At 45.6% G+C, this 26,437-nt stretch overlaps 1 protein-coding gene across 3 annotated transcripts in view; it reads left to right on the top strand.

Annotated features, from left to right (window-relative positions):
• ZNF362 (zinc finger protein 362) overlaps positions 1–26,437 on the top strand; it is a 175,750-nt gene that overhangs the window by 93,821 nt on the left and 55,492 nt on the right. Inside the window, exons 1-2 of one of the 3 annotated variants that reach the window (XM_063627979.1) lie at positions 20,161–20,290; positions 20,426–20,541. The gene's annotated coding sequence lies outside the window, so the exon portion shown is untranslated. Of the gene's footprint in view, positions 1–20,160; positions 20,291–20,425; positions 20,542–26,437 lie in introns of those variants that run through there. The other 2 variants (XM_055254918.2, XM_063627980.1) reach the window with 2 other exon arrangements.

Below are 26,437 nucleotides of genomic sequence, written 5' to 3'. Positions count from 1 at the left end.
ACTCTTTCTAAAAGAAGGCATTGCCAATTTGTAATCTAACAGGTGAACTTGTCATTATTGTTTTTATTATCATTTATTTGGTTATTAGTGAAACTGATCATCTGCTTATTGGCTATTTGGATGTTTTCTTTTGTGAAATGGCCTGTTTATGTCCTTTGTCTATTTTTTTTTTGTTGGATTGCATTTGTTTGTTTCTTATTGCTTTTGAAGAACTCTTTGTATATTAGGGATTTAACCTTAACCCATCTGGTTTCTCAGGGTCCGTGGAGTTGGGCAATGTAGTCCCCTGTGAAGTCAGATTCCCGGGAGATTGGAACAGTTCTGCCTCTGGTCAGTGGAGGGCAGCAGTGGCAGCAACATTCACTTTCAGGCTGGGTGCACAGGTCTGCCCAGGAGCTGGACACATACACACACACACACACACACACACACACACACACACACACACACACATATACATACACCACCCCCCACCCCCCGCAAGAGACTTCCTTTCTCAGGAAGCCACTTGATTCACTGACCCTTAAGGGCCCCAAACACAAATTATTTCCCCTTAGTCTCTAGAGATACCTCTAAACATTGAAGAGAATCAGGCTCTGAAGTCAGACTGGAGTTCAAAATCCAACTCTGTCATCTCCTGGCTGGGGGTTGGGTGTGACATTCATGGCCTCCCTACCCTCAATTTCCCCATCTGTGAAATGGGTCCAGTGGTACCCACCTTCACTGGGTATGATGAAGGTAAAGTGTACGGTTGGTGCTCAGTGAGTGTGAGCCCACAGTGGGCCTGCCCAGCCCACTCCCCAACCTCTGCCCGCCATTCATTCATCGGTGGAACAGAGACAAGTTGGCTCCTGCTGTGTCAAGCCTGCCCACATGTTTGATTAATTCTGTGTCTAAGAAAGATTCACTGGGTAGTATGGAGGGAGATTGCAGGGGAGGAGCCCAGCGAGGAAGGGGAGGACTCGTGAAGATCTAACCAGGTAGCATGGGCAGCAGGGCCCAACGGGACGATATGGTGTTCCCAGGCAGAAAAGGCCAGCGCATGGCCATGGGTGAGATGTGCTGGCCAGGGGAGGGGTGAGATGGGGCATGCCCAGGTTTCCTACCTGAGGGACTGTGTGGACGGCCAAGGAGTAGGGGCAGTTTTGACATGGGGTAAGTTCTACTTGAATTCTGCTGAGTTTGAGGTGCTGGAGGGACTTCCAGGATCCTTTCAGCAGTAGCAAATCACGCTCTAGCCTGACCTCTCCCCACCTCTCACACCTGAAAAACCTGGGTCTATCCCTGCCCGGGGATCAGAGCTGCTCTAGATGAATTCGAGTCAGGGTAGGAAATTGTTTCTGTCCGTACTTCCTTTCCCATCTTCCTCCTTGCTACCCCAACTCCCCCTAGATACTCTTTTTCCAGCTTAGGCCCCCTACTCCTCCCTTACACTGGGAACAAGGCATGGCCGAAGAGGCCCCTGGCTCAGAAGGGGAAACTGGAAAAATGGGTTTCTGATGGGCATGACTACGGCCTGGGGGGGTGGATGAATCATCAGAGCCAGCAGAGGGAGAGGGCAGTGGAGCAGGAGAAGGTGAGGGCTGGGCCCAGGCCTGGAGGCTGTGGGCTTTGTGGGGAAGGAAAGGTGGGTGGGGAAGGGGTTGTAAGATCACAGAATTCTGCAGTGGGGGGTTTGGGGGCCTGTCCTGAGTTTCCTTCAATCTCCAATCTGGTGCCATGGCTAAGGCAGGATTATAGACTTTTATTCCATTGTTTTTATTAATAATGATGGCAATAACAGCTGTTTGTAGATTGCTTACCTTATGCTGGGCCTCCTGCTAAACTCTTTACAAGCGTTACTTCCTCTAACCCTCAGTTACCTTGTGATTGATCTCCACTTTAAGATGTGGACACAGAAGCTCAGAGAGGTTAAGTCACTTGTCCTAGGCCACACTGAGGAGTCAGGGAGTCAGGGCAGAACCATCTGTTTGCCCCCGGTTCCTTCAAACCCATCCCCCAACAGTCATGCTGGACTATGTCATGCACCCACCAGAAGGTGCCTCTGTGCGTGTGGAGGCGCCATCTGCGGCTGATTTGTCCTGAGGGCAGAGGCCTCGGGAGTCTGTCTGGCTTGCAGCATTGCAGGCCTGGGTTCTACCTCTGCCCAGTCAGGCCTGACTGTGACTTGGGCGACTTCCTTTTGCTCTCTGGTCCTCAGTTTCCCCGTCTGTCCAACAGTGGTTTCCAACATGGGGTCCCAGGAACCCAGAGTCTTTGGAGCTATAATCTGGGTGAAGCAACCCAGCGGATGTGGGTACATTCAGCCACCGTTAGGTCACCCTATAGCCATGGTTCTCCTCATGCCACGAATTCTGGGCAAGTTCTTTTAATTTGTGGGTTTCGTGAGGAGGAAAGGAATGAAACTGGTTGGTGCTCTGTGGGGAATGTGGAAGGGTGTGGCCCATCAGATTGACAGGGCAAGTGTCACCAGAAAGAGGGTGGCAGGCCTTCTTGGAGTTCCTTAAAGTTGTGCTGTTCTGGGAAGAAGATACAGGGCCATGTGTGTATGTGAATGGTGGCGCTGGGGGGCGGGGTGCCGACCATCAGCCCGTGGCGTGGAGGGCAAGACCCAGTGTTTCTCTCCTAACCCTGGGGTTGGCAGTGGGTGGTGGGTGTGGCTTCCGGAATCTTATCAATCCCTCTGGAATGTAAGAGGCTTAAGCAAACCCCAGCTGCAGGCAGAGGAGTGAGGTACGGGCCAGGACCTGTCCTGACTGTGGGTGCGGATCCTGGGAAGGGCCCCCACCAGGCAGGCTTGGGCTGAGGCCAGGTTTGGGGTGGGCCTGCCCAAGGAAACTGCACAGTGAGTTTTAGGTACCCCTGTCCCAAACTGGCTTTTCCTCCCTGCTGCCAGGAACCGGTCCAGCCTCACTCATCCACGCCCACATCGCCAAGATTATACCCACAGGGTTGCTGCCGTCTTTGTATATCCATAGCTATCAAAACATAGAGTGCCCAAACTACACCAGGCATTTCTCATCAAGATCTTATTTAACCCTCACAGCTTGCCCAAGTATATATTTGTAATCACTAGTTTATACATGAGGAAAGTAAGTCTCAGAGAGGTTAAGTGAGTTGTCCAAGGCCAAGCAACTACTAAATGTCAGAGCCAGGTACTGGCTCATTCCAAAGACAATTCATTTTTCATTTCACTAAGCTGGTGTTTCAGAGGAAGCGACAACTGGTCCTTAACGTTAAGGTGTGTCCGGTCTGTTCCTAGAGGGTTAAACAGATGGCTAATCTCACCCAGCATGAACGATGGGGCAGTAGGGTGCAGTGGATTGGCTGTGGGAAGGCTGCCTTTCTTCCTACTGTGGACAGTTTCCTCCATGGGTGGGGTGTGGCTGCACCCACTCCAAGATTAAATCATCCCAGCAAAGAAGGTAGAGGGAAAAAGGAGAAGCAGGTGGAGGAGGAAGAGGTGGACAAGGAGACAGAAAGAAAGAGTGAGGTACTATGTGTGTTCTGGGGACAGTTATAGTGCCCAGTATAGGCTCATGAGCTGTCCATGAGCCTGTGTTTCCCAAGAGTACCAGCCTACAATTTCTCATGTTTGCTTGAGCCAGTTTGACACTTGCAACCAAAAGACGCCAAATTAATGCTGTTTGTATACCATGGAAATGGCATCAGAATAGAATGCTTGACCTTTATCTCCAAAACTATACCTTCCCCATACTTCCCCACCTCCATCCGTCAAATTGCTCAAGTCCTTTTGGCCCCCCACCCACCCTATTGATTTTTTTTTTCTTTTGAGATGGAGTCTTTCTCTGTCCCCCAGGCTGGAGTGCAGTGGCACGATCTCGGCTCACTGCAAGCTCTGCCTCCCGGGTTCACGCCATTCTCCTGCCTCAGCCTCCCGAGTAGCTGGGACTACAGGTGCCTGCCAACACGCCCGGCTAATTTTTTGTATTTTTAGTAGAGACGGGGTTTCACTGTGTTAGCCAGGATGGTCTTGATCTCCTGACCTCGTGATCCGCCTGCCTCGGCCTCACAAAGTGCTGGGATTACAGCCTTGAGCCACTGCGCCCGGCCACCAACCCTATTTCTAACCTAGAAACAAGCCTTGTAAATCCCACTTCCAAAATATATCTCAAATCCATCTATTTCTCTTCATTTGCAGTGCACCCTAGTCCAGGCTGCCACCATCTCTCATCTACATTACTGCAAATAGTCACATCACTGACCTCCTTGCTTCAAGTTTTGTTTGCTATGAATATTTCTCCACATTCACAGCCAGAGTGATCTTTTAAAAACATGAATCCCATCATGCCACTGCTTGTGTAAAATTTTCCAGTAATTTCCTACTGTGCCTGAAATCTACACTCTTTGCCAGGACTTCTAATAGCTAGCTCTTATCTACCTTGTAGTGTCATCCTGCCTTCTTTCTATTGCACAAAGCTGCCAAGCTCTTTTCAGCCTCAGGGCACTTGCATTTGCGTGTAATCTGTCTGGAAGAACCTACTTCTTCACATGGCTGTTTCCTTCTCATCATTCAGTTTGGCAGTCAAGTGTTACCTCTCATAGAGGCCTTCTTTGAGTACCCTAGTGATGTGGTTTGGCTGTGTCCCCACCCAAATCTCATTCCCAAGTGTTGTGAGAGGGACCTGGTGGGAGGTAATTGAATCATGGGGGCAGGTCTTTTCTGTGCTGTTCTCTTGATAGTGAATAAGTCTCATGAGATCTGATGGTTTTAAAAACAGGAGTTTCCCAGCTGGGCGCGGTGGCTCACACCTGTAATCCCAGCACTTTGGGAGGCCAAGGTGGGTGGATCACGAGGTCAGGAGATCGAGACCATCCTGGACAACATGGTGAAACCCTGTCTCGACTAAAAATACAAAAATTAGCTGGGTGTTGTGGCATGTGCCTGTAGTCCCAGCTACTCAGGAAGCTGAGGCAGGAGAATCACTTGAAACCAGGAAGCAGAGCTTACAGTGAGCCAAGATTGAACCACTGCACTCCAACCTGGTGATAGAGCAAGACTCTGTCTCAAAAAAACAAAAAACAAAAAAATACAGGAGTTTCCCTGCACAAGCTCTCTTCTCTTGTCTGCTGCCCTGTGAGATGGGCCTTTTACCTTCTGCCATGATTGTGAGGCCTCCCCACCCATGTGGAACTGTAAGTCCGATAAACCTCTTTCTTTTGTAAATTGCCCAGTCTCAGGTATGTCTTTATCAGCAGCATGAAAGTGGACTAATACACTTAGCTAAAGCTGCATATACTTCTCTCTCCCATCCCAAATTACTCTCTGTTCTATTACCATTTTCCTCCTTCATAGCAGTTTTCACAGTTTGTAATTTTGGGTGAATTAGAAGTAGATTAGCCATCATAAAGACTGAAGACCAGGCTGGGCATGGTGGCTCACGCCTGTAATCGCAGCACTTTGGGAGGCCAAGGCGGGTGAGTCATCTGAGGTCAGGAGTTCAAGATCAGCCTAGCCAACATGGTGAAACCCTGTCTCTACTAAAAATACAAAAATTAGCTGGACGTCGTGGCATGCATCTGGAGTTCCAGCTACTTGAGAGGTTGAGGCGGGAGAATCACTTGAACCTGGGAGATGGAGGCTGCAGTGAGCCAAGATCACATCACTACACTCCAGCCTGGGCAAAAAGAGTGAAACTCCGTCTCAGGAAAAAAAAAAAAAAAAAAAAAAAGAGACTGAAGACCAGCTTTGGATCAGCTTAGTCCCTGACTGCATTAAGGTGATCTGTCTCTACTACCTGTCACAAGTAAAAGTGTATCTTCTCTTGAGAAAAAGAACATGATCCAGAGTTTCAAATTATCTCTACATTTTTCATACACAATGTTAAAATTTATCAAAAGTTACTGAACATGCAAAGAGACATGAATTTAGCAAAATATCAAGAGAAAAAAAATCATAGAAAGAGACCCATAGGAGTCCAGATATTGGCACTATCAGACTTTAAAGTAACAGTGATAAACAAATTAAATGGAAAGATGGGAAATTTCAGCAGAGAATTGGAAACTATAGAAATTATTAAAAATGAACTCTAGAACTAAAAAGTATAGCAATTGAAATAAAAAAAACTCAATAGATGGGTTTGGCAACAGATCAGACACAACTGAAGAGAGAATTAGTGAACTGGAAATAGACCAAGAGAAAATTTCCAGACCTAAGTAAGGAGAGTGTAAAGGATGCAAAAATACAAATAACATTGTGTCTCTTACACTGTTATGTATAAGAGATACATAATTTAAATGTATCCTCTGTGTTTTATGTGTCTCTTACATAATTGGAAGGATCTATAATTGCAAGAGATCTAAAGGAGATAACAATGTAAGAGACACATGAAACACAGTGGACATGTCTAAATTATGTATAATTGGAAGAGACCTATAATTGTAAGACATCTTTAAGAGACAACAATGTAAGAGACACATGAAACACATGGACATGTCTAAATTATGTATAATTGGAATCTCAAAGTGAAAGGAAAGAGAAAATAGGGCAGATACAATATTTGAAGAGATGATGGTTGAGAATTTCCAAAACTGAAGAAAGATATCAAGTCATAAGATGCATTAAGAATTATGAACTCTAGACAGAATGAATACAAAGAAAACCACATTCAGGCACACAATAGTCAAACTTCTGAAAACCAAATAGAAAAATCTTAAAAGAGGCCAGAGAGAAAAAGATATATATTCAAAGAATCTACAATAAGACTGACAGTGGACTTCTCCGCAGAAACCACAAGAGCCAGAAGACAACTACTGCCCATCTAGATTTCCATATCCATTACAACTATGAACTGATCTTCTACTCTTCCCTTCACTCATTTAATTCTAGTCATACTGGCTTTTTTGTTCCTTGTACATCCCAGACACTTTCACACTATAGACTCTTCACACTGGCTGTTTCCTCTACTTTATTATTCTTCTCTCTCAGACATTTATATAACTATTGCCCTCATCATCTTTAAGTCCTTTCTCAAATGTCACCATTCCAATGAGGCCTACCTTAGCCACCCCTTTGAAATGGTAACACACTTATTCCACCTGCTACTCCTCATCCTTCTTCCTGAAATTATTTTTCTTTATGCATTATTACCTTCTGACATATTATATATTTTACTTACTTATACTTTTTGTATTGTTGCTCTCCTTTTACTTAAATGTAAGCTGATTCATGTAACTGATTTATTTAAAAAATATATATATTTAAAATAACTATAGCTCTTTTAATCAGAAGGGTCATTCAGGGTATTTGGTATGCCATGATGCCAGAAGCATGAATTCCCATCGTTGCTTGTTTACCCTTGTACTGATTTCTCCCTGTGTCTTTTATTGTAAGGTAGGACTAATCCTCTCTGAAAGTAAATGGGGTAGATGGACAGACAGACAGATACTGAGATGTGTTTAAGTATGGATGTTTTCCATTGCAAGTTATAGGAAACCCAACTACAAGTGACTTAAGGAATAAAAACATTTATTACCTCACATAAGTCATCCAGAGGCAAGACTTCTCCAGGGTTAGCTCAATGCTGACATCAACTTGCTGTCAATCTTCAGATTTTATCACACTCAGCAAGCTGATTACTATGCAGTTTCACAAGCAGACCTGAAGATGTCTTGCTAAAAAGGGATGGTTTTTTCTTTTGCATGTTTTTTAGGTCTAAGATACCCATTTACTGCAGTGTTCCCCAGCAGACCCCCCTCTGTCTCATTAACCAGTAATGCATCACTAGGTCATTCCAAAACCATAAATAGGCAAAGACAATGGATTATTGTGATTGGTTTAGACTGATCGTGATTTGTCTACCGTGGTGGGAGGGTGGGTGTCAAGCCCCCAGGAGGCAGATACCTGACCAAAATCAGGGTTCTTTTACCAAGAAAGGGAGTACTGTTGGGATGGCAACATGTAGATCTCTTACAAAGCTTTTCAGTTTAGGATTTAAAAAATCACTTCACAGTCTTGAGCTCATTAATCCTCACCTGTCCAGGAATATTTTGTTATCCCATTTTGCAGATGAGCTCAGAAATGTTGAATGATTTTTCTGAAGGGCACAGGGCTAAGACATGTAAAAATCTTGTCTGGGGTCCACCAGCCCTGGAGCTCCTGCCTGTGAGTCAGTGATGGTTTTTAAAAATTGGCCACAAAACTTTCACATGAATATTCATAGCAGCATTATTCATAATAGCCTAAAAAGAGAAACAATTCCAATCTCCATCAGCTGATGAATGGATAAACAAAATGTGGTGTATTCATATAATGAAATATCATTTGGCCATAAAAAGTAATGAAGTGTTGATTCCTGCTACAATATGGATGGACCTTGAAAACGTTATGCTAAGCGAGGCTGGGCGCAGTGGCTCACGCCTGTAGTCCCAGCATTTTGGGAGGCTGAGGTGGGCAGATCACCTGAGGTCAGGAGTTTAAGACCAGCCTGGCCAACGTGGTGAAATCCCATTGCTACTAAAAATACAAATATTAGCTGGGCATGGTGGTGCATGCCTGTAATCCCAGCTACTTGGGAGGCTGTGACATGAGAACTGCTTGAACCTGGGAGGCAGAGGTTGCAGTGAGCCTGGGTTGTGCCACTGCACTCCAGCCTGGGCCGTAGACTGAGACTCTGTCTCAAAAACAAAAAACAAAGCAAAACAAGACACCCATTATGCTAAGTGAAATAAGCCAATCACAAAAACCACATACTATGTGGTTTCATTTATATGAAATGTCCAGAAACGGCAAATCCCTGAAGATATAAAGTAGATTACTGGTTGCCAGGGGCTGAGGGAAGGGATGAGAATATTGGGGACAGTGATAGCTATAGGGTACAAGGTTTCTTTTTTGGGGTGATAAGAATGTTCTAAAATTGGTTGTGGTGATGGATGGCACAATTCTGTAAATATACTAAAAATCATTGAACTATATACTTTAAATGAGTGAATCGTATGGTACGTGAATTATATCTCAATAAAACTGTTACTAAGAAAATTGGCTACAAATCCTTTGAAGCTCCTCCTGTTAAGAAGTGAGGTCGATGCCCCATCCCCTTGAATTGAGTGGGCTTGTGTCAGCTTTGACCAATAGAGTATGGTGGAAATGACACTGTGTGACTTCTGAGGCTAGGCCTTTGGGCATCTTCCACCTGGCTCTCTCTCGACACTGACTCTTTAGACGTTCCTGCTCAGAACCCAACTGCCATGCTATGAGAAGCCCAAGCCATGTATAGGCCATGAAGGAGACATTCCCAGCTAAGCCCAGCCCTTCAGCCATCCAAGGCCAGGAGCCAGACATGTGAGTGAAGGAACCCCCAGATGACTCCAGTCCCCAGCCACTGGAGCCTTCTCAGTTAATGCCTTAGACATCAAGAGGCAGAGATAAACCATTCCTACAGTGCTCTGTCCAAATTCCTGACTGCCAGATCCATGAGCCTAATAAAAATGTTGCTTTGTACTGCCAAGCTGGGGGTATTTGCTGTGTAGCAACAGATTATAGAGGCCACCAGTCCTACTCCTGGCTCTACAATTCCTGTTTCTATCCCATTGGATCCCTTTCCAGTCTCTCAAGAGTCCCTCATTCAGGTGCCCTAGAGAAGCCAGATGGTGCTCAGAAATGGAGGGGGAAGGGGTCTTTTGTTTCTTCCACTCAGTTCTTTCCTGAGCGTGTTTCCTCAGAAAAGGTTGAAATTTACCTGTGAGTTCAAATTCCTGTTAATCCCTAGAACACCTGCATTGACACCTGTTTGCCCTGACTCGGAATTGTGAAAAGGGCTCAGGTTTATGGAGATTTGCATTTCTTTTACATAAATTTGTTGGGACCTCATTTGCCCCCTGGCTCTGGCTTTTGCCCAGCCCTCTCTTCTGAGCTCATGACCTCTACATCCGACTAGAGCCAGGCTACTCCCTTCCCCTCTGTGATGTCCTCCAGGACCCCAACTCTGTGTGTCCACAAGTAGGCACATCATCTTCCCCTCCACACCTGCTCCTGCTCCTGTGCCCTCCATCTCTGAAGAAGGAAAATTATCCTTCCAGTTGCCCAAGCCTGAAACCCGGAAGTCATCCTTCCCTTGCTATACTCACTCCTAGACCTTCCTATCTGGTACTCTGGCTTTCAATATCATCTATACTTTGAGGCCTCCTAAATTTTTGTCCCCAGTCCTGACTTTTCCTCTGAACTTCTTTCCAGTCCATCCACTTGTCTAGCTGACCTCTCCACACAGACATCTAAAAGGTATCTCAAACTCAACATATCCAACACCAAACTCTGGTTTGCCTTCCACAGATCTGGTTCTCAGGCAGTCTTTCCCTTCTTAGGAAATGTTTATTGCATTCCTCCAGTTGCATGGGCCACAAATTTGGGACTCACCCTTGACTCCTCTTCTGCACCACAATCCAAGAAGTCAGGAAATGCCGTCAGCTCTATTCAAAGATTCAGAATCCAGTCACTCCTCAGTGTGACTCTGCCACTCTGGAAGCCATCACCATCTCTCTCCAAGATTATTGCAAAGACCTCCTAACAGACCTCCCTGCTTCCAACTTTGCCTTGTCTATTTCCCATGCAGCAGCCTCAGTGACCATTTTAAAATGCAGGTCAAGCCTGTCATTCCTCTCCTGGAAACCTCCGCCATTTCCCACATCCCTCAGAATAAGAGTCTAAGTCCTGGCTATGGCTAATGAACTTCATCTCCGACTGCCTGTTCGGTCCCTCCCTCTCTGCAGCCGCCCCAGCCTTCCTTGCTCTTCCCTGAAGATGCTCTTGCTGCAAAGCCTTTGCGATTGCCATTTCCTCTGCAAGGAGTGGTTTTCTTCCAGGTATCTGTAGGGCTTGTTCTCACATTTCCTTCCGCCTCTGTTCAAATGTTTCTAAGGGTGATGTAGGGGTTGGGAAGGTTGGGGGTGGGGGTGGGGTTCCCTGACTGCTCTCCACCCCACCCCGGACTCTCTAGCTCCTCTCTTTCCTTTTCTCCACAACCCTTAACATCTGACCCAACACGCACTGACATCTTTTCCCAGTTTTAAATGGAAGCTCCATGAGCTCTGGGATTTATCTGTCTTATGCAGCCCTGGCTCCTGGAACAGTGCCTAGAATTCTAGAAAGACCTTATTAGCCATCTGTGGAATGAATGAATGGATCCCAGGCAGCTCCTTCACTTATGTCCAGTCAGTCAAAAAGTCATTTCTATTCTGCCTTCCTTTTTTTTTTTTTTTTTGAGACAGAGTCTTGCTTTGTTGCCCAGGCTGGAGTGGAGTGCAGTGGCATGATCTCAGCTCACTGTAACCTCCACCTCCCGGGTTCAAGTGATCCTCCTGCCTCAGCCTCCCGAGTAGCTGGGATCACAGGTGCCCACCACCACACCCGGCTAGTTTTTTGTATTTTTAGTGTAGATGGAGTTTCACCATGTTGGCCAGGCTGGTCTCGAACTCCTGACCTCGTGATCTGCCTGCCTTGGCCTCCCAAAGCACTGGGATTACAGGCATGAACCACCACTCCTGACCCTATTTGGCCTTCTTAAAATCACCTGCATCCACACTCTCCTCCCCTCAGCCCCCAGTCAACAGCTGGTTCAGACCCCACCTTCTTCCCCGTTAGCGATTACAATTGTCTAGTAACCCGCGTCCCTCCCTCTCCTCTCTGTCTATCTAGGCTTTTGCCACATATATTTAAAAAAAATTTTTTTTTTTTTTGAGACGGAGTCTCGCTCTGTCGCCCAGGCTAGAGTGCAGTGGCGCAATCTCGGCTCACTGCAAGCTCCGCCTCCCGGGTTCACGCCGTTCTCCTGCCTCAGCCTCTCCGAGTAGCTGGGACTACAGGCGCCCGCCACCACGCCCGGCTAATTTTTTTGTATTTTTAGTAGAGACGGGGTTTCACCGTGGTCTCGATCTCCTGACCTCGTGATCCGCCCGCCTCGGCCTCCCAAAGTGCTGGGATTACAAGCGTGAGCCACCGCGCCCGGCCACATTTAAAAATTATTATTTTTCACCTATAAAAAAGTAATACATGTTGCTAATGGAAAACTTTGAAGACACAGATAGATGAAAAAAGGGGGGATCCCTACCCACGTGCATACAATTTAGAGATAAGCACTATTTACATCTTGAAGCATTCTTCTATGCAAAAGCTGGGTTTTTTTGTTTGTTTTTTAACATATAGCCTTGCTTCTACTGACTCTTCAGATTAATGCTCTATTTTGAAAAAAACCTATAACCATAGCAGCTGATGTTTGTGTTTACTGTGTAGCTTTAAGCATGTTATTTAACATTCCAATGTCTCAGCTTCCTCACCTGTAAACTGGGAATGGTGTTAATACCTACCTCATTGGTGGGTGGCGAGGATTAAATCTGGAAAGTAAGCCTGAAAAGTTCTCAGTGAGTATTAGCTATTATGGTTGTTACCGAGTGCTTATGCTGTACAGGAACCATTCTAAATATATCCACGCACCAACTCATGGAATCCTCATACCCACCCTATGAAGCAGGTGTAGTAATAACATGATAACCTAAAGAGGCTACAGTCATTTTACCAAGGAAAGGAAAAGCAAAACCAGTCATGGCTCTCTCCAGCTTGTAAGAGTCTGATGCTCCCACCATCTGTAGGATACATAATACTGATAACAATAGCTGATGTTCACGGAACACTTCACCTGTGTCGGGCCCAGTGCTAAGTGTTCGCACGTGCAGACATTCCTCCCACAGTGCCAGTTTTCATAACCTGATCTGTGCATACCTTGATGGATCAATTAGGGAACATGATTTGCATCCTGCGGCTTGTGATTGGTTATACAGCAGCGCAAGCTGGAAGCAGCCTGGAAGCTGCGGCTGGGCTGCCGTGAGGCTGCTGGCTGGGTTTTGCTTTGTTTATCCAAACAATGGCCGCTTCTTAAGGTGTGTTACTGACGGTGCTGGTGGTGCTAGAAATAGGAAGGCCAGCACTCTGAAAGAGAATCTAGATGTAATCAAAGCTCAGGGATGCTCACAGATATAAAACTTTCATAACCATACACATATTGCCAGGGCAAACACTGTTATTGTTAAGGTATCAACAAGAAAAATGACTTTGCAGTTGCTAGACTGAAAATCTCTAACCCAACCACATTTTCACATTCGTTTTTATGATTAATTTCAAAAGAACCACAACAATAATAATAACCTTCACTAAGGCTTATTGAACTTACTATGTGATGGCTTCGTGCTAAGAGATTTGCATAATGATCTATTTCAGTTTCATGCAATGCTGTTTGTTATTGGCTCCATTTTACAGATGGGGAAACCAAGGCACAGAGAGATGAGACGATTGCTCAGTGTCAAACAGTTAGAAGGAAGCGGAGCTGGGCCTCACACACATACAGTCTAGCTTGAGCCAGAGCCACAGCCATTGTGCTATCCTACTGGATTGTTGATTGCATGAGGTTTCTTAGAACTGCAGTTATCGCACGATGGCCACATCATCTCATTTGTTTTTTCTACTAATCCTAAGAGACAGTTCCTCCTGCTTTACCTATTTCCCAATGAAGACCAAGGCACGGAGATGTCAAACAAATTATCATTGCAAAGTTGCACAGCCAGTAAGTGGCTGACCCTGGGCTCCAAAAGATACCTGTGGAATCCACAGTCCCCGATCTCCCTGCTGGGGTCAAGTTCCCTGATATTTCCTCCCATAGCACCACTTACCTGTCAGTCCACAACTGCCACAGTTGTCATTTTACACGTGCCTGTGTAGTTATTTTGTTGTCTACCCAACTAGAGAGTGAGGTCAGTAAGGGCAGGGTCCATGCTGGGTTTTGATTATCATTGTGTCCCCACTACAAAATAGATGTCCAATTAATATTTGTGGACTGAATGAGTGAATGATGGATCCCTCCGGAGGCACTGAGCTAGACCAAGGGGGTACAGGGGACACACCTCAGCTCCCTCAGCCCTACTAAGGCAGCTTCTAAGGCTCAGGATGTTTTCTCATCCTGTCCTGACCTCAGGGGCTATAGAAGGTTGCTAGAGCCTAAGCCCATTAGTAGGTGGGAACTGAAATTACTGTTATTGCCCAGAGCCTGGACTTGGTTCTTGGAGTCACAGATGATGTTGATGACCTATGTAAATCCATCCCTCCTTCTTCCTGGCTGGAAAGGCCTGTTTTGCTTGGGTCCTTTTCCCTTGAGGCCAAGCACCCAGAGGGCAGGGCACTCCTCAGTATTGGGGCATGAGTCATGATTGGTCTAAGCCAATCATAATGATTATATTCCCCTTGCCAGACATTGGTTTGGCAAAAGGCATGCAAGCCAATACTGGTCAATGGGACCTACGGGGAAGTCTGATGAAGGGGTCTACAGGAAAGGTTTTCTTCCTTTAAAGATGCCTAAGTGGAAATGTATTTTTTTTTTTTTTTCTGAGACACAGTCTCACTCTGTTACCCAGGCTGGAGTGCAGTGGTGTGATCTCAGTTCACTGCAACCTCCACCTCCTGGGTTCAAGCGATTCTCCTGCCTCAGCCACCCAAGTAACTACAGGCTCACGCCACCATGCCAGGCTAATTTTGTTTGCATTTTTTAGCAAGAGATGAGACTTCACCATGTGGGCAAGGCTGGTCTCAAACTCCTGACAAGTAATCTGCCTGCCTCAGCCTCCCAAAGTGCTGGGATTACAGGCGTGAGCCACCGCACCCGGCTGGAAATGCATTTTTCACTGGACATTGTCATGTCTGTGGATGGTGGCCGACACTGCTGCATTCATCTAGTTAGCATGAGGCAAGGCATTGACAGTATGGGAAGGAAGCTGACACCACTTGAAGACATCATTAAGCCACCAAATTTCCAAATCCCAGAACTTATATACTCTTGTTATTATGTGAGAAAATGACCTCCTTATGGCTTAAGCCGTATTTAGTTGGGGTTTGGGGTTTCTGTTCCTTGCTTGAAGCCTCCTGATAGGCACACGGCACCACTCCTGTGACACTTGTCTGCTTCTTCAACTGCATCTCTGTTCTTCATTTCAGTGGTGGAGAGGTGGAGGCTGGAGACTAACATTTGTAAGGTTCTTACTACAAATGCATCATCTCATTTCTTCCACTGAATAACTACAAGTATGCAAAATAGGTTCTCTTAGTCCCAATTTACTAAGAAGAAAACTGAAATGCATGAGGTTATGTGGCTTGTCCAGGGTCACGCACTGAGACTCAGTTGCCCATAGGATAAAAATCAAACTTCTTAACGTGGCATTCAGTACTCTTCAGGCTCTCTGCTCCTTTCCATCCTCCTCAGCTTCAGAGCTCCCCATTCCGTACTCCCATTCTCACTCTAAGCCCTAGCCGGACCAAAATCCTTCAGTTCCCCTGATTGCTCCTTCTGCCTGAGATAGTCTCTTTCCTTTCTGCCTGACCAACTACGATTCACTCTTTAGGCATTGATTGCATTGTCACATGCTCTCAGAGGCCTTTCCTGACCACCCATTCTGGCTTTTGCCTGCCTTTTCTCTGCATGCCTGCAATGCCCTGCATTTCCCTCACCCATCCCTTCTCCCACTTTTTTTGTTTTTGAAACAGAGTCTCGCTCTGTCGCCCAGGCTGGAGTGCAGTGGTGCAATCTCGGCTCACTGCAACGTCCGCCTCCCGGGTTCAAGCAATCCTCCTGCCTCAGCCTCCTGAGTAGCTAGGATTACATGTCCATGCCACCATGCCCAGCTAATTTTTGTATTTTTAGTAGAGATGGGGTTTCACCATGTTGGCCAGGCTGGTCTTGAACTCCTGACCTGAAATTATCAGCCTGCCTCGGCCTCCCAAAGTGTTGGGATTACAGGCATGAGCCACCGAGACCAGCCCCTTTTTACACTTTCTTGTAGTTACCTGGAGTCATGTCTGCCTTCCCCCGAGACTTTGTGCCTCTGGAGCTCTGGCAGGGTAGTGCAGTGCCGTGGTCCAGAGAGTGAACTCTGGCACACAAGAGTTTGACTTCCAGCTCCATCACTTCTTAAATATGGAACTGGGATGCCTCCTCTCAACTCTGTGTGCCTCACTTTCACTCTTAAGATGGGGATATTTAATAGTTTCCACCTTATATGACTGTTGCAGGAATTAAATGAGTTTCTGCATGTAAACACTTAGGATGAATGGGGCCTGACACATAGGAAGTACTCAATAAATCTCATCTATTTTTATGATTATTCCTATACTTGAAGCACTTGCTGCCTACCAGACATTCACCAAGTGTTTGTTGAAAGAATGAATGGGGCAGTGGAACTCGGATTACCCAGAATACAACCCCTAGGGTACTGATGTGGCCTAAAGTCAAATACTGCTCCTCAGTCAGAGAAACTTGGGCTCCAATCCTAGCTGTGTGACCCTACACAAGTTACTTCACCTCCCTCCATCTCCATTTCCTCAACTTTGAAATGAGTAAACTAACACCTGCCATGAAAGATTGTTATATTCACATGGCACAGAGCCCAGCATACAGTAGGAGCTCAAATACCTTAAGTTTCCTTCCCTCCCCACCCACGCCGTGTCATCATTTTTGCCAAGGGCTACATCAGAAGAAGGAATGCTAGGAAATTGGCTTCTTTCCACTTAAAAAAATCTCAAAGGAGAAAGTAGTCTTTGTGATTTAAAGACCCCCCGCCCCATCTTGTACTGTCCAGATCCCCCGACCATCCAGGGGCCTTTGAACTCATCCAGCTTTGGCAGGAAATGGACCCTTCGCATCAGAGAGATCGGAAGGAGCAGGCCCTCCCCGCTGCCTTCCCGTTGAGCGAGAGGAAGCAGGAGGAACAGGGAGGTCCAGGACCAGCACGGCGGCCGGGATGCTGGTCCTGACTTGTCCACTGGCTCCCTGTGCAGCCTTGACCAAAGCCTGCACCTTTCAGGGCAGCATTGCCCCCATCTGTCCAATGGGGTTGGGTCCACGATCTCTGAGGTCCCTTCCAGAGCAGGCATTCTATGCTGCAGGAAGTGGGACCCCTCTGCTGCCAGGGAGATCAAAGAGTGGCTTCCCAGAGGAGGCCTCACAGCTGCCTGCCCTCTGAGCAGCTCCTGGCTTCCTGCTCTGTATGGAGCCTGCTGTTCAGCCCTGGGAATGGCTGAGGCCTCAGCTGAGGTCGAACATTGGGCTTCCTCACTCCCCCTGCAGTCCCGGGTTATAGGTTTGAGATGCTTGACCCTCCTCTGTTAGCCACCTGTGATGGAGGCACCATGTTGCTAAAGCACAGTAAGACAGACTTTACTCAGGACCGTCACTATAGGTATAGGGACCACTGCAATAGGATTTTGTAGTGGAGGAGTGAGATTGGGCTCAATGCTGAATATGGAATGGGCAAGTGGGAATTTATAGCCCAGAAGCAGGGTGAGGGTCAGTGCATGGAAAATTACTAAGAGGAAACATCAGAGATAAGGGGAATTCTGGCTAAACTGACCTAACAGGATTCTTGCTGAAGACAGGCCAGGGTGGGCATATGGGTGGACCTAGGAGAAAGTTTAAAAGCCTGACTAGAGTTTGGTCAAGCAGCAGACCTTTGTCAGTCCTGTCAATGTTGTTCCTCCCTCCTTCTATTGGTCAGGACTCTTGGGTTTGCACAGCACAGAAATCCAACTTAAAGATGCTTAAGCTGAAAGAGAAGTTACTGATTTATTGGAAGGGTGTTAGGGTAGACCTTAGAGGGAAATTCAGGAGCCAGACTGTGGGGGTGCAAGTGCTGACTGTTGCCCCTTCTAACTGTGCAGCCCACAGCAAGTGAGGTCACGTCTCAGGGCTTCACCTTCCCTATCTATAGGATGGGCTCATAGTAATACCTCCTTCACTAGGTGAAGCCTGGATTAGTGCAATGAATTAGTGCAGTGACTGCAGCCCACAGTGAGAAACATACTTTATATCATCACCCAGCACACACATAAATCGAAGACAAACGCTCATAAAATAGGCCGGTTGCAGTGGCTAATGCCTGCAGTCCCAGTGCTTTGGGAGGCTTTGGGAGGATCAGTTGAGGCCAGGAGTTTGAGACCAGCCAGGGCAACATAGTGAGATCCCGTCTCTACAAAAAATGAAAAAAAATTAGCCAGGTGTGGTGGTGTGCACCTGCAGTCCTAGCTAGCTAGCTACTCAAGAGGCTGAGGCAGGAGACTTGCTTGAACCCAGGAGTTCAAGATACTGTGGCCTCCAGCCTGGGTGACAGAACAAGACTCTGTCTCTAAAAAAAAAAAAAATTATATATATATATACACACACACACACACAATATTTGCCCTTACTACTAAATGTGATATACTCTGATAATTTATGTTATAGTTTAGTCTAGTCTAGTGCAGTCTATTTTGTTTATTCTTAAAAATGCTGGCACTCAATGTTTTCACCACAAAAATATGATAAGTAGATGAGGTGATGGATTTGTTAATTAGCTTTATTTAATCGTTGTACTATGTAAACATATATCAAAATATCACATTTTGGCCAAGCACAGTGGCTCACACCTGTAATCCCAGCACTGAGGTGGGCAGACCCCTTGAGATTAGGAGTTCAAGACCAGCCTGACCAACATGATGAAACCCCGTCTCTACTAAAAATACAAAAATTAGCTGGGTGTGGTGGTACATGCCTGTAATCCCAGCTACTTGGGAGGCTGAGGCAGGAGAATCACTTGAACCTGTGAGGTGGAGGTTGCAGTGAGCTGAGATCACACCATTGCACTCCAACCTGGGTGACAGAGTGAGATTCTGTCTCCAAAAAAACTCCACAGAACAAAACCACACATCACATCGTACCTCATAAATATATACAATTATTTTTTGATTAAAAATAAAATTTAAAAATTTTTGTTAAATGCTGGTATCAACTCCTTAAAATGATTTAATGACTCCTCCCCCTGCCATGGGTTGCGGTTTGAATTAGAAAAATATTATCTGTTAAGAGCTTAATGAAGCATCTGGCACATAACACAGTTTAATAGATGTCGGGTACTGTTACTGTTGTTGTTAAGAGCAGACTGACCAAGGCTGCAGAAGGACAGGCTTGATTGCAACAAACACTTCTGTGCAGTCAGGACTATCTCACTGGTCTCTTTCTGTGTGTCAGCATCTCTTCCCTACGCTGACCTTCTCCTCACAGTTGCAACCATGGCTGCAGGCTGCTCCAAGATGACATGGATATGGCTCTACCACCAGAAAGGAAAAGAGTGCTTTCTCTTTCCCCCTGAAGCTTCAGTAATAATCGTAGCTAACATTTATTGCATGCTTATGTGGGCCAGACGCTGTCCTAAGTCTTTACAGTATTCTTCCCCTCAGTCCTCATGATGGTCTGTGGTGGAGTCGTTGGCAGAGGATGGCTGGATGTACATCAGACCCATTTCTTCTTCCTGGGCCCACAAGTAAACTGCATTTCCCAGGCCCCTTGTAGCCAGGTGGAGCCATGTGACTAGTTCTGGCCAATGGTATGTGAGTAGAGGTTTCTCTTTCTTTACTCCGTCCGCTGCTGAGGACAGAGAAACCTTGAAGGCTGTGTTAAAGACGCTGCAACCACATGCTAATAAAAATGAGCATCTATGAACTCTAGGAATCACTTCATAGAGCTCTTACCTCCAAGGGCAGAGTTTAACACAGGATTGATAGTTGTCACAGAGACCATATACTCCTTCCCTCCCAAAGCTGAAAATATTTACTATCTAGCCTTTTATTTAAAAAGAACTGTGGCTGGGTGTGGTGGCTCACGCCTGTAATCCCACACCTTTCGGAGGCCAAGGCGGGTGGATCAGAGGTCAGGCGTTGGAGACCAGCCTGGCCAACATAGTGAAACCCCGTCTCTACTAAAAATACAAAAAAATTAGCCAGGCGTGGTGGCGGGCGCCTGTAGTCCCAGCTACTCAGGAGGCTGAGGCAGGAGAATCACTTGAACCCGGGAGGCAGAGGTTGCAGTGAGCTGAGATCGTGCCCCACTGCACGCCAGCCTGGGTGACAGTGTGAGGCTGTGTCTCAAAATAAAATAAAATAAATATAAAATAAAATAAAATAAAATAAAAAAATAAAAAATAAATTGAGATCTCTGCTTCAAACTGAAAAATAAAATCCTTTGGAATGCCCATTTTGGGTCATGTGACCTTGGCTGAACCAATCACAATAGCTGAGGAAAGTGAGGTGCTGTGATTGGCCAAGCCTAGGTCAGGTGCTTGCACCTCAGCCAATCAATGCAGCTAGAAAGAAACGGTCATGTAGCCAGAGTGAAGGGAGTTGTTAGGGACTGAATTGTGTCTCCCCAGACTTCATATGTTAAAGCGCTAACCCCCAGTGTGACTGGATTTGGAGACAGGGCCTTTAAAGGAGGTAATTAAGGTTAAATGAGGTCATAAGGGTGGGGTCCTAATCCGATAGGACTGGGGTCCTTATAAGAGGAGGAAGAGACACCCCCTGAGCGTTCTCTCTCTCTCTCCCTCTCTCCCTCTCGATGTGTGCACACAGAGAAAAGGCCATGTGGAGACACCATGAAAAGCCCCCTCTGCAAGCTGAGGAGAGAGGCCTCACCAGAACTGGACCATGTAGGCGGCCTCGATCCTGGACTTCCAGCCTCCAGAACTGTGAGAAAATGAATTTCTGTTGTTTAATCCATCCAGCTTATGGCATTTTGTTATGGCAGCCCCAGCAGGAGTGGTTTGCCAGAAGGTGCTGGCTGAGGGCATGGAGACTACCAACATGGTGAATTAGTTCTGGGAGTACCGCTGTGAGCCAGATAACACCTACTGCATCCCCCAGTTTGTGCTTGTGGCACTATTATCAAATACCACTAATAATAGATTATTATATGACAGAGTATTTATACTGGACAGAACAGTGGCAGCACACTCACTCTGGTGGGGAGTTGCAGACAAAGCTAAAGGTAGATCTCAGATTTGCTCTCTCCTGTTCCAATGTTGTTGGCAAGACCCCACACGTGGGCCCTAATGGGGGCCCCAAATGTTCCCTCTGGGGTCCCCTAGATCATTTCCTGGTACTCATATACTTATTGGTACATATACTCACATGGGTTTTTAATAATACATAGTGGTACACATCAGAAAGTAGGGAAGTGCTCAAAAGAATGATAGTGTATTAGTCCGTTCTCACACTGCTATGAAGAAATACCCAAGACTGACTAATTTATAAAAGAAAGAAGTTTAATTGACTCACAGCTCTGCATGGCTGGGGAGGCTTCAGGAAACTTACAATCATGGCGGAAGGCAAAGGAGAAGCAGGCGCCTGCTTCACGGAGGGGCAGGACAGAGTAAGTGCAAGCAGGGGAAATGCTAGATTCATAAAACCATCAGATCTCATGAGACTCACTATCACGAGAACAGCATGGGGGAAACCGCCCCCATGATCCAATTACCTCCACCTTGTCCTGCCCTTGACACGTGGAGATTACAGGAATTACAATTCAAGGTGAGATTTGGGTGGAGACACAGAACAAAATCATATCAGATGGGAACATGTCAGAAGGACATAGGAACCAACCTGAAAACGCTCCCACTGGCCAAATCAGGGATAATTTGAAAACCAAAATAAATAATGATAGTAACAGACTATCACCCATTGAAAAAATATGAATCTCTGTATCCATACTGACATAAATAAGGAAATAAAGTAGGGAGAAGGGAATGCTTTTTCTTACAGTAGAATGCAACGACTAAATATAGAAATGAGAGTTGGAAAATCATCAGAGGGTGGTAGAACTCCTGGGTGAAAGCCTGATGAGGAACAGGATATTAGGGTGGCCTTAGAGTATCTCCTCATGTTACTTATTAGTGACAAAGGGAAACATGTAACTTTACAGGGGACTCCACCTTCATCACGTGATCAAAGTTAACACAGCCTATATTGGAACAAACTGACAATCACCTGCTTCCTGATATGAAGCACTGAATCAGTGACATAGCAAGGGTAGGAATTATCTGGTCTGGGTGCAGGCAGTGAGTGGTGTTTTTAAGAATTTAAAAGTAGTAAAACAGACTAAAATTGAGGTGCTTTTTATTATCACCATGTGCCAACAATTCAGTGATAAAACAGTCCTCCCTTAAAACCTGTGAGTAATTGCTCCCATTGCTTTTAGATATAATTATATATTCAGGCCGGGCGCGGTGGCTCATGCCTGTAATCCCAGTACTTTGGGAGGCTGAGGTGGGCGGATCACGAGGTCAGGAGATCGAGACCATCCTGGCTAACACGGTGAAACCCCGTCTCTACTAAAAATACAAAAAAAAAATTAGCCAGGCGAGGTGGCGGGCGCCTGTAGTCCCAGCTACGCGGGAGGCTGAGGCAGGAGAATGGCGTGAACCCTGGGGGGCGGAGCCTGCAGTGAGCCAAGATCGCGCCGCTGCACTCCAGCCTGGGTGAAAGGGCGAGACTCCTTCTCAAAAAAAAAAAAAAAAAAAAAAAAGATATAATTATATATTCAGTATACATATACATATATACATAAACACACATACATAGACACATATATATGTATAGTTCAAATTAGCAAATTCGTACTACTTATCTTTTCATAAATGTTAGGTTCAAAGTGGAAGTTTATTTGGAGAATTCCCAGGTAGACATTTTGCCCTGGTATATGTAAACTCTGCAAAATGTATTTGCTTGTTTACAGAGTACATTCATTTTGGTTCTTCCTGTTCAAGCTAACTTTGGTGCAGTTTGCACCTCCAACCTGTCATATCCCATATCCCTGTGTTTAAATAGTAGACTCAAAACAAGCAATGATAGCAGAGTGATCGCAAAGAAACTGAACCTAAGTACAATTCTGACATTCTATGTGATTACCTGGCGTTTTCCCCCCATGCGTGACACTTTACAGAACTTTGGAAAAAATGTGCTCATGCTTTTCAACCTCACTTTGCTGGTGGCAGATGCTGCAGAATAAGGGTGTGACAGTGGAAAGACTTTCCCACGCAAAATGATTGCACCACACAAAGCTGTGCATGCAGTAGAGACGGTACTTGAAGAGTGAACCCCAACATTTGAAGTGCTGGGTAATCCAAAGGGAGAATCTGTTGAGATTTTGTTTTCTGCCGAATATGACAATTCCCCCCCTACTCCAAGTTGTCCTTTTCAAGTGTGAAGTTTTAGGTAAGGTGAATCTGACACAAAAATACTTGGAATCAGCCAGAATCAGCCCTGATCACTGGAGAGTAAAATATCAAGCTTTAAAAAATTATGTATGGATCGGGTGCAGTGGCTCACGCCTGTAATCCTAGCACTTTGGGAGGCTGAGGTGAGTGGACCACCTGAGATCAGGAGTTCGAAACCAGCCTAGCCAACATGGCAAAACCCCATCTCTATTAACAATACAAAAATTAGCTGGGCTTGGGGGCGGGTGCCTGTAATCCTAGTTACTGGGGAGGCCGAGGCAGGAGAATGGCTTCAACCTGGGAGGTGGAGGTTGCAGTGAGTCAAGATCATGCCATTTAACTCCAGCCTGGGCCAAAGAGCTAAACTCCATCACAAAAATAAAAATAAAAAAAAGATGTACGAATAAAATTTTTTGCAAAGTTATGTTTACACTAAAATAAATAAGTAAATAAACAAATAAATATTTCTCCTTGAAGACTGATGTACAGAAATCATGGAAAAGTCCGCTAACTATGCAATAACAAATCATAAAGGAATGAGTATTCATACAGAAAAAACGGTCAAATCTCAAAGAACAGAGCTGAGAGAAACAACAGAAGATGCTGGTCTTACGCTGCCAGAAGAAATAAAAGGGAAATATTAGAACATCTTGCTGTGTTGCCAAGACTGGTCTTGAGGTCCTGGCCTGGAGCCATCTTCCTGCCTTGACCTCCCAAAGTACCTGGATTACAGGTGTGAGCCACCATGCCTGGCCCTGAAATTATTTCACAATGAAAATGTACCAACCCCCAACCCCCACCAGCAAAACTAAGCAAGTTAAGCTGGACTCAGTGGTATGTGGGGTAAAGGGGAGAGACAGCTAAAGATGACACTGAGCCAACCCTTGTGGGTGAATGGAAGAGGATGAGAGATCATCAGTCCAGCAAGAAGAACGAATTCCGGGAAAGGTGATGAGAAGGCTGTGGACATGTGGAATCTCAGATTCCTGAGGGATGAGCAGGGGGAGGTGTGCAGCAAGCCACTGAGTATGTGGTCCTGAGGCTGCAGGGATGGATCAGGGAGGGAGAATTAACCTTGTGTAAGTCATGGAGGGGATGGAAGAGAGAGTGAGAATGAACCCTAGGGAAAGATGGCCGAGGAAGAGGAACCAGCAAAATGAACAGAAAAGGACAGATCAGAAGGCAAAGGGACAGTGCAGTGACCGTGGTGTCACAGAAATCAAGGGAGGTGAGCATTTTGAGCAGGAGGAAGTGGTCGCTGGGGAGACATGCCATGAGAAGTCAAATAGGATAAGGATGAACTTTTACAGTGGGTTTCTCATTCCACACTCTGCACATAACATCACTTTATACCCCATAAATATACAAAATTATAATTTGTCAATACGTAAAGTGGATCCTAGCAAGCAGTTAGTGATACACCCACTAACATACCTGTGAAGACCCAGAAAAAGACAAAAACTCTCTAAGAAAGACACTGAAAACCAGCATTGAAAATCAACCCATGGCCAGAATCAAGACTTCCCACAGATTAGGAAGTGATGGAGGTGGGTTGAGAAGTGGAATTAAACCCCCTGTTGCACTTGATAAGAAAGTGCAAGGTGTAAATATCTCATTTTCCCCTCACTTTCTGCTCCTGGTTCAGAAACTGAAGATACGTTGCAACCAGAAAAATGGGCAGTTGTTGCGTTTCTAAGTCATAAATCCTGTTTTGGACAAGACGAAGTGTTGCTTCCTCTCTTCCCTTCCCCATATATGTCCTTAAAAAACATTCATACCAAAACCACAAGTCCCAGAAAACAGTAGGAGGTGGAGGGAGGAACCTGGATTGTGTCTGAGATTGGGGGATTCTGTTTAATATTTATGTTTTCTTTCTGTTCTATTTTTTCCCAATGACAATGTATTATAATGAGAGATATTCAAAATAATTATATATGCTTTTATATTACCAAATCACCACAACTATTGTTATGTTATGTTATGTTATGTTGTTATGTTATGTTATGTTATGTTATGTTATGTTATGTTATTTTGAGATGGAGTCTTGCTCTGTTGCCCAGGCTGGAGTGCAGTGGCCCTACCTTGGCTCACTGAAACCCTCCGCCTCCTGGGTTCAAGTGATTCTCCTGCCTCAGCCTCCAAAGTAGCCGGGACCACAGGCGCACCCGCCACCCCACCTGGCTAATTTTTGTATTTATTTATTTATTTATTTTTTTTTTTTAGCGGAGATGGGGGTTTCACCATGTTGGCCAGGCTGGTCTTGAAATCCTGACCTCAGGTGATCCGCCTGCCTTGGCCTCCCAAAGTGCTGGAATTACACGTATGAGCCACCACGCCTGGCCCCAAATCACCACAACTTTTAAAAGTGTTTGGAGGGAATACATAAAAATCTTAGTTATTATTAAGTGATGGACCTGAAGGAGATTTTTCCTGTTTTCCTTCGACTTTTATGTATTTTCTTTTCTTTTTTTTTTTTTAGATGGAGTCTCGCTCTGTCGCCCAGGCTGGAGTGCAGTGGTGCGATCTCGGCTCACTGCAAGCTCTGCCTCCCAGGTTGACGCCATTCTCTTGCCTCAGCCTCCCGAATAGCTGGGACTACAGGTGCCCACCACCACAACTGGCTAATTTTTTATTTTTTGTATTTTTAGTAGAGACAGGGTTTCACTGTGTTAGCCAGATGGTGTCGATCTCCTGACCTCATGATCCGCCCGCCTCGGCCTCCCAAAGTGCTGGGATTACAGGCGTGAGCCACCGCGCCCGGCCAACTTTTATGTATTTTCTATCATGAGCATGCATCATTTTTAGAATGGAAAAAAATATGTGTAATTTACAAAAAAAGGAAAAGTGCCCATGGATTTGGAGACTGATGAAAGAATTGTCAGTGGAGGGATGGGATGGGGGAAGCAGGATCGAGGTTCCCCTGTGTAATTACTATAATGTCTACAGTACTTTCTGTTTTTCAAGTGCCTTTACAAAGCAGAGAGCTTTGTTTTTGGTTTTTGCTTCCCCTCTGATTCTCCTTCCCCTTCCCGTCATTCCCAGAGGGGCAGGGCCAGGAGATGTATGTTCTAGTATCAGGGATGAACTGTTTCCTTATATATCACGTGCTTTCCTAGCTCTTTGGTCTTCTGTCTGGGCCTAGGGTTTTGACACTTTAAAGGCCAGACGAGGATCCCTTTGTTGTCTGTGTTATCACGTCATCTCTTCCCTGAGGCACTAACCACCGGAATGCCCTCACTAACTGAATTCATTCATTCAACAAATGTTTATTGAGTACAGAGTATGTGCCAGGCACTCTTTTAATCACTGGGCATACTACTGTGAACAAGACAAAGTCCATGGAGGAATGACCAAGGGGACAAGGACATTT

This window comes from Symphalangus syndactylus, chromosome 12, assembly GCF_028878055.3.
Source record: "Symphalangus syndactylus isolate Jambi chromosome 12, NHGRI_mSymSyn1-v2.1_pri, whole genome shotgun sequence".
Classification (NCBI taxonomy): domain Eukaryota; kingdom Metazoa; phylum Chordata; class Mammalia; order Primates; family Hylobatidae; genus Symphalangus; species Symphalangus syndactylus.
Note: the sequence above shows the minus strand (reverse complement) of the source record. Positions and strands in the feature narration are given on the sequence as shown.